Source organism: Neolamprologus multifasciatus, chromosome 1, assembly GCF_963576455.1.
Source record: "Neolamprologus multifasciatus chromosome 1, fNeoMul1.2, whole genome shotgun sequence".
Classification (NCBI taxonomy): domain Eukaryota; kingdom Metazoa; phylum Chordata; class Actinopteri; order Cichliformes; family Cichlidae; genus Neolamprologus; species Neolamprologus multifasciatus.
Window position 1 is genome coordinate 25,112,606 of NC_140439.1, and position 7,431 is coordinate 25,120,036.

The following is a 7,431-nucleotide window of genomic DNA, read 5'->3' on the forward strand; positions in this document are numbered from 1 at the left end:
GGAGCTCTGTTTAGTTTTAGCAGCGGCAAGCCTGCGCTGCGAGGAGGAGAGGAGGATGGCAGCAAAAAGGAAGAACCTGGATATAAGTATTTTTCAAAGAAATCTGCAAGTCACTTAAAGCCAAATTAACTCATAAAATGTGTCCGTCATAATAACGTTACAGGCTATGCTAGGCTTTGGCCCACATCAGTCTAAAATTGTATGTAACCATGAATAACGTGTTTTGGAAACTAACTGCACAACAGGCAGCACTATTAGTTATCTCAGTCTCCCAGAATAGCATTTCTAATTTTGATTGAAACTGTCAGAGAAAACGGCAGCTTTGAGCAAGCCAGGATATTAGTTTACAGAGGCTGTTAAAATTATATGTCTAACATTAAAATGTTGGTGACACAATAATTTCTTCCTAATGGTACTGACATATTCATAGGGTTAATTTTTGAGACAAAATGTCATGAGGTAGTCATGATTTTGCAAATATCCACCTTGTAGTGCAGTTTGCACAAATTGTTTTAAAAATGCACTCACCCTACAAACATTACTGATGAGTCAAGATCTGCACAAATTGACAGAAACACTGAAGCAGCTACACATTTTATTCTTATTGTCATGTATGTCCTATTTGTCAGGTGACAGAAGAACCAACACAAAGCTCAGAGAGCAATGGTGATACAAAATCACAGGTGAAATTGGATGATGACTTGTTGGTTCATTATTGTATTTGAAGCACATGTGTGACTGCATGTATTTGGAATGTCTCACTGTTATTTATCAGGTGACAGAGGCAGCTCTGCCATGTTGTAGCTCGGACAGAGGTGAAGATGCGAGGTCACAGGTGACTGACTGATAATTTGGTGCTGTAGATTAAATAGTATTTATTATCATGACAATTGTTAGGCTGCTGATGTAAATTGTTTCATTAGTGTATATTTGACAAAGAATCTGAATTGACATGTCTCACTTTTTATATGGCACGAATCAATGTGTTATTTTATCAGGTGGCAGGCAATATGTCCTAGTGCAGTTAGAGGGGAAGAGCCAGGGCCAAAGGTGAGGCACATCAAGCACAGAATAATAATTGTAATCTGAGGATAAAACGCATGTACTGAGGCTGAAAGAAGCTTCAGTGCTCTCAGAAGACTAAAAAGATGGCTATGGTTAACAATGACTCAAATTAGATTAAACAATGCTGCTGTATGCCATGTCCACCAGGAGAGACTGGACAATATAGATGTAAAACAAATATGCTAGCAGTTTATCTCAGTTAATGAGAGGAGAAGGCATGTGTTTGGCTCCTTCACATAGTGGACATTGAGTTGTTGTGTGGGACACCAGTAGTATTAATGTCTGTTGCTGTAACAGTAGTTCATGTTTAGAATAGAAAATCTCAGCTCACTGATTTGATAGGGGCAATTGTGTGCCTAAAATGTTGCATAATTTTGCTGAGAGATCTTTTACTCTGTGGTAATCTTAGATGAGTAGTTTTATGGATAAAAACCACCAGGTCATTCAGTGTTCCCTTAGTGCCAAAATATAACAGATGTTGGTGTACTATAACTGAAGTAATGATGTTAAGTCCTTAAAGTCATATTCTTTTATTGCCATTACTGTATTTGAAGCTATTTTTATTTTTGTATGATACCTAATTTATATGGATTATGGCTGAAGTAAACTAAAGCCTAAAATACTTAGTCAGTCATTTGTTTAATAGTAATTTAACATTATATAATTCACATATAAAACTATGAATTGTGATTTTAAATGGTTTAAAAGCACGTAGAATAGCATATGTAGGCAAGTATATTTCTCCTCTTTTTATTAAGAAGCAAAAAGGAAACGGAAAAGAAAAGAAACAGGGCAGAGTTCGGTGAACAATAAGAACAATACCAGGTAAGATCATTGAATTGAACTGAATTAAACTACTTTGACAATTTAGTATAAACAAGTTACAGTGTTTTATAACTATGTGAATGGAATGATAGAAGATCAAAGGAACCTGCCTCATGACATCACGGTGTATGTGGCTTTTGTCATAGAATGTTGAAGATAAGATAAAAGGAACATGCCTCATGACATCACAGTGCACGTGGCTTTGATCATAGAATGCGGAAAGGCTTAAATACAAGCTAAACCTTATAAAGAGGTCCTTCATTATACAGACATATTACTTTGTTCTACACAGAGCATATGTACTAAAGCAAAATTTAGCACAAGAGAATAACCACTTAAAAAACAAAAAAACAAAAGAAAAACACCCAGCCAAAACATGCCTAAAATGCCTGAAAGTGAGGAAAAAAACAAATTTGAAAAATCCAGTGCATCTGGTGAAACCAGTAAAACATCTACCATTTGCCTGGCTTATGCCACATATGAAATACATCATTTCTCAAATGTGGGAAGGCATGAAGAAACACGCCTGCCTAAAATCACACCAAACCCTGGCCAAAAAAAAGAAGAAATGAGGAATAAATCTACTAGAGTAGGACGCTACAGTCTCTGTGCAGTTCCTACTGTTTCTTTGCCTGAGTTACCACAGAACCCAGCCTGCCCTACTGGACGAAAGCCAGCCACTGTGACTGTTAAAACTAGGATGGTGCCAGACAGGAAATGGACCCCAAATCACCCAAACCAACAAAACTTGAGCAATCTATCTAAAAGACCAGGAAGCAAATGTCCAGTTGTAATTTCTACTGGTTTGTCGCCCATGTTAGCACAGAGGCCACTCCCCGATATTCCATCAAAGGCACCCACTGTGAGTGCTAACACTAGGAAAAATATACCAGTTAATCTCATGGTGCCAGATAGGAAACGGACCCAAAATCACCCAAACCAACAAAACTTGAGCAATCTATCTAAAAGACCAGGAAGCAAATGTCCAGCTGTAATTCCTACTGTTTTGTCGCCCATGTTAGCACAGAGGCCACTCCCCGATATTCCATCAAAGGCACCCACTGTGAGTGCTAACACTAGGAAAAATATACCAGTTAATCTCATGGTGCCAGACGGGAAACGGACCCAAAATCACCCAAACCAACAAAACTTGAGCAATCTATCTAAAAGACCAGGAAGCAAATGTCCAGCTGTAATTCCTACTGCTTTGTCGCCCATGTTAGCACAGAGGCCACTCCCCCCAATATCATCAAAGGCACCCACTGTGAACGTTAACACTAGGAAAAATTTACCAGTTAAACATCACATGGTACAAGACAAGAAAGTAAGCTCACCCAGTAAATCTCTACCCAACTCAGCCAAAGACACCGTGAACCGTGGTAAGCCTCAAAATGTGTTTACTGACAATGAGGTTGTGCAGACTGCTGCTATTATGAAAGAGGAGTTGTCAGTACCAGTACTGTCAGAGAGCCCCTTTGATATGACAAAGAAAACATGCAGTCAGACGATATCGGATCATACAGTTCAAGACTTGCCAATAGAAAACAACGAACTTGACAGGACAAATGCTGGTGAACCGATCACTGATGGCTCTTTGTCAACAAATATCTGTAAGGACAATGCAGAGGTTGGCAGTGCTGGAAATGAACTCGAATCCACGGATTCTGAGAGTCACGATGAAAAACCGAAAGGAAAAATCGGTTTCCAAAAGTTCAAAAAAGCAGTGAAAAAACGATTTTACAAAAAGAAAATAGCCACTTCAGAGGTGTCTGACGAGGAAAGTGCCTCTCCTGAGTCAATGTTGACTAATGATGAGGTTGTGCAGGGTGTTGCCTTTATGAAAGATCAGTTGTCAGAGAGCCCCCTTGACATGACAAAGAAAACATCCAGTCAGACGATATTGGATCAGACAGTTCAAGACTTGCCAATAGAAAACAACGAACTTGACAGGACAAATGCTGGTGAACCGATCACTGATGGCTCTTTGTCAACAAATATCTGTAAGGGCAATGCAGAAGTTGTCAGTGCTGGACGTGAACTGGAATCTATGGCTTTTGAGAGTCATGATGAAAACTCGAAAGGGAAAACACATTTGCAAAAGTGGAAAGGAGCGGTGAAAAAACTATTTCACAAAAAGAAAACCAGCTCTTCAGAAGCACCTGACGATGAATGTGCACGTCAATCAAGTGGCTCTCCTGAGTCAACGAAGACTGATGATGAGACTATGCAGGCTGCTACCACTATGACAGACCAGTTGTCAGTACCAGTACTGTCAGAGAACGCCCTCGACATGACAAAGAAAACATCCACTCAGACATTATCAGATCAGAGAGTTCAAGACTTGCCAACAGAACATGACAAACTTGACAATACAAAGGCTGGTCAACCAATCACTGACAGTTCTTTGTCAACAGACAGCTGTGAAGAGCACTCAGAGGATGTCAGTGCTGGAAGTGAACTGGAATCTATGGCTTCTGAGAGTCATGATGAAAACCCGAAAGGGAAAACACCTCTCCAAAAGTTCAAGAGAGCGGTGAAAAAAACTATTTCACAAAAAGAAAACCAGCTCTTCAGAAGCATCTGACGATGAATGTGCACATCAATCAAGTGGCACTCCTGAATCAACGAAGACTGATGATGAGACTATGCAGGCTGCTACCACTATGACAGACCAGTTGTCACAACCAGTGATGTCAGAGAACTCCCCTGACATGACAAAGAAAACATCCACTGAAACATTATCAGATCAGACAGTTCAAGACTTGCCAACAGAACATGACAAACTTGACAATACCAAGGCTGGTCAACCAATCACTGACAGTTCTTTGTCAAAAGACAGTTGTGAGGAGCACTCAGAGAATGTCAGTGCAGGAAGTGAACTGGAATCTATGGCTTCTGAGAGTCATGATGAAAACCCGAAACGGAAAACACATTTGCAAAAGTGGAAAGGAGCAGTGAAAAAACTATTTTACAAAAGGAAAACCAGCTCTTCAGAAGCACCTGATGATGAAAGTGCAGGTCAATCAAGTGGCTCTCCTGAGTCAACGATGACTGATAATGAAACTATGCAGGCTGCTACCACTATGACAGACCAGTTGTCAGTACCAGTACTGTCAGAGAACGCCCTCGACATGACAAAGAAAACATCCACTCAGACATTATCAGATCAGACAGTTCAAGACTTGCCAACAGAACATGACAAACTTGACAATACCAAGGCTGGTCAACCAATCACTGACAGTTCTTTGTCAACAGACAGCTGTGAGGAGCACCCAGAGGATGTCAGTGCTGGACGTGAACTGGAATCTATGGCTTTTGAGAGTCATGATGAAAACTCGAAAGGGAAAACACATTTGCAAAAGTGGAAAGGAGCGGTGAAAAAACTATTTCACAAAAAGAAAACCAGCTCTTCAGAAGCACCTGACGATGAATGTGCACGTCAATCAAGTGGCTCTCCTGAGTCAACGAAGACTGATGATGAGACTATGCAGGCTGCTACCACTATGACAGACCAGTTGTCAGTACCAGTACTGTCAGAGAACGCCCTCGACATGACAAAGAAAACATCCACTCAGACATTATCAGATCAGAGAGTTCAAGACTTGCCAACAGAACATGACAAACTTGACAATACAAAGGCTGGTCAACCAATCACTGACAGTTCTTTGTCAACAGACAGCTGTGAAGAGCACTCAGAGGATGTCAGTGCTGGAAGTGAACTGGAATCTATGGCTTCTGAGAGTCATGATGAAAACCCGAAAGGGAAAACACCTCTCCAAAAGTTCAAGAGAGCGGTGAAAAAACTATTTCACAAAAAGAAAACCAGCTCTTCAGAAGCATCTGACGATGAATGTGCACATCAATCAAGTGGCTCTCCTGAGTCAACGAAGACTGATGATGAGACTATGCAGGCTGCTACCACTATGACAGACCAGTTGTCAGTACCAATACTGTCAGAGAACGCCCTTGAAATGACAAAGAAAAAATCCACTCAGAGATTATCAGATCAGACAGTTCAAGACTTGCCAACAGAACATGACAAACTTGACAATACAAAGGCGGGTCAACCAATCACTGACAGTTTTTTGAGAACAGAAAGCTATGAGGAGCACTCAGAGGATGTCAGTGCTGGAAGTGAACTGGAATCTATGGCTTCTGAGAGTCATGATGAAAAACCAAAAGGGAAAACACCTTTTCAAAAGTTCAAGAGAGCGGTGAGAAAACAATTTCACAAAAAGAAAACCAGCTCTTCAGAAGCACCTGACGATGAATGTGCACGTCAATCAAGTGGCACTCCTGAATCAACGAAGACTGATGATGAGACTATGCAGGTTGCTACCACTATGACAGACCAGTTGTCACAACCAGTGATGTCAGAGAACGCCCTTGACATGACAAAGAAAACATCCACTCAGAAATTATCAGATCAGACAGTTCAAGACTTGCCAACAGAACATGACAAACTTGACAATACAAAGGTTGGTCAACCAATCACTGACAGTTCTTTGTCAACAGACAGCTGTGAGGAGCACTCAGAGGATGTCAGTGCTGGAAGTGAACTGGAATCGATGGCTTCTGAGAGTCATGATGAAAAACCAAAAGGGAAAACACCTTTCCAAAAGTTCAAGAGAGCGATGAAAAAACGATTTCACAAAAAGAAAACAGCCACTGGAAGAGAAGTGCAATCGACGGATTCTGAGAGTCAAGATGAAACACCAAAACGGAAAACACGTTTGCAAAAGTTGAAAAGAGCGGTGAAAAAACAATTTCACAAAAAGAAAACCAGCTCTTCAGAGGCACCCGATGATGAAAGTGCACGTCAATCAAGTGCTTCTCCTGAGTCGACTATAACTGATGATGAGACTATGCAGGCTGCTACCACTATAAAAGAGCAGTTGTCACAACAAGAGATGTCGGAGAACTCCCCTGACATGACAAAGAAAACATCCACTCAGACATTATCAGATCAGACAGTTCAAGACTTGCCAACAGAACATGACAAACTTGACAATACCAAGGCTGGTCAACCAATCACTGACAGTTCTTTGTCAACAGACAGCTTTGAGGAGCACCCAGAGGATGTCAGTGCTGGACGTGAACTGGAATCTATGGCTTCTGAGAGTCATGATGAAAAACAAAAAAGGAAAACACCTTTCCAAAAGTTCAAGAGAGCGGTGAAAAAACTATTTCACAAAAAGAAAACCAGCTCTTCAGAAGCACCTGACGATGAATGTGCACGTCAATCAAGTGCTTCTCCTGAGTTGACATTTACTGATGATGAGGCTATGCAGGCTGCTACCACTATAAAAGAGCAGTTGTCACAACCAGTGATGTCAGAGAACTCCCCTGACATGACAAAGAAAACATCCACTCAGACATTATCAGATCAGAGAGTTCGAGACTTGCCAACAGAACATGACAAACTTGACAATACCAAGGCTGGTCAGCCAATCACTGACAGTTCTTTGTCAACAGACAGCTGTGAGGACCCGTCAGAGAATGTCAGTGCTGGACGTGAACTGGAATCTATGGCTTCTGAGA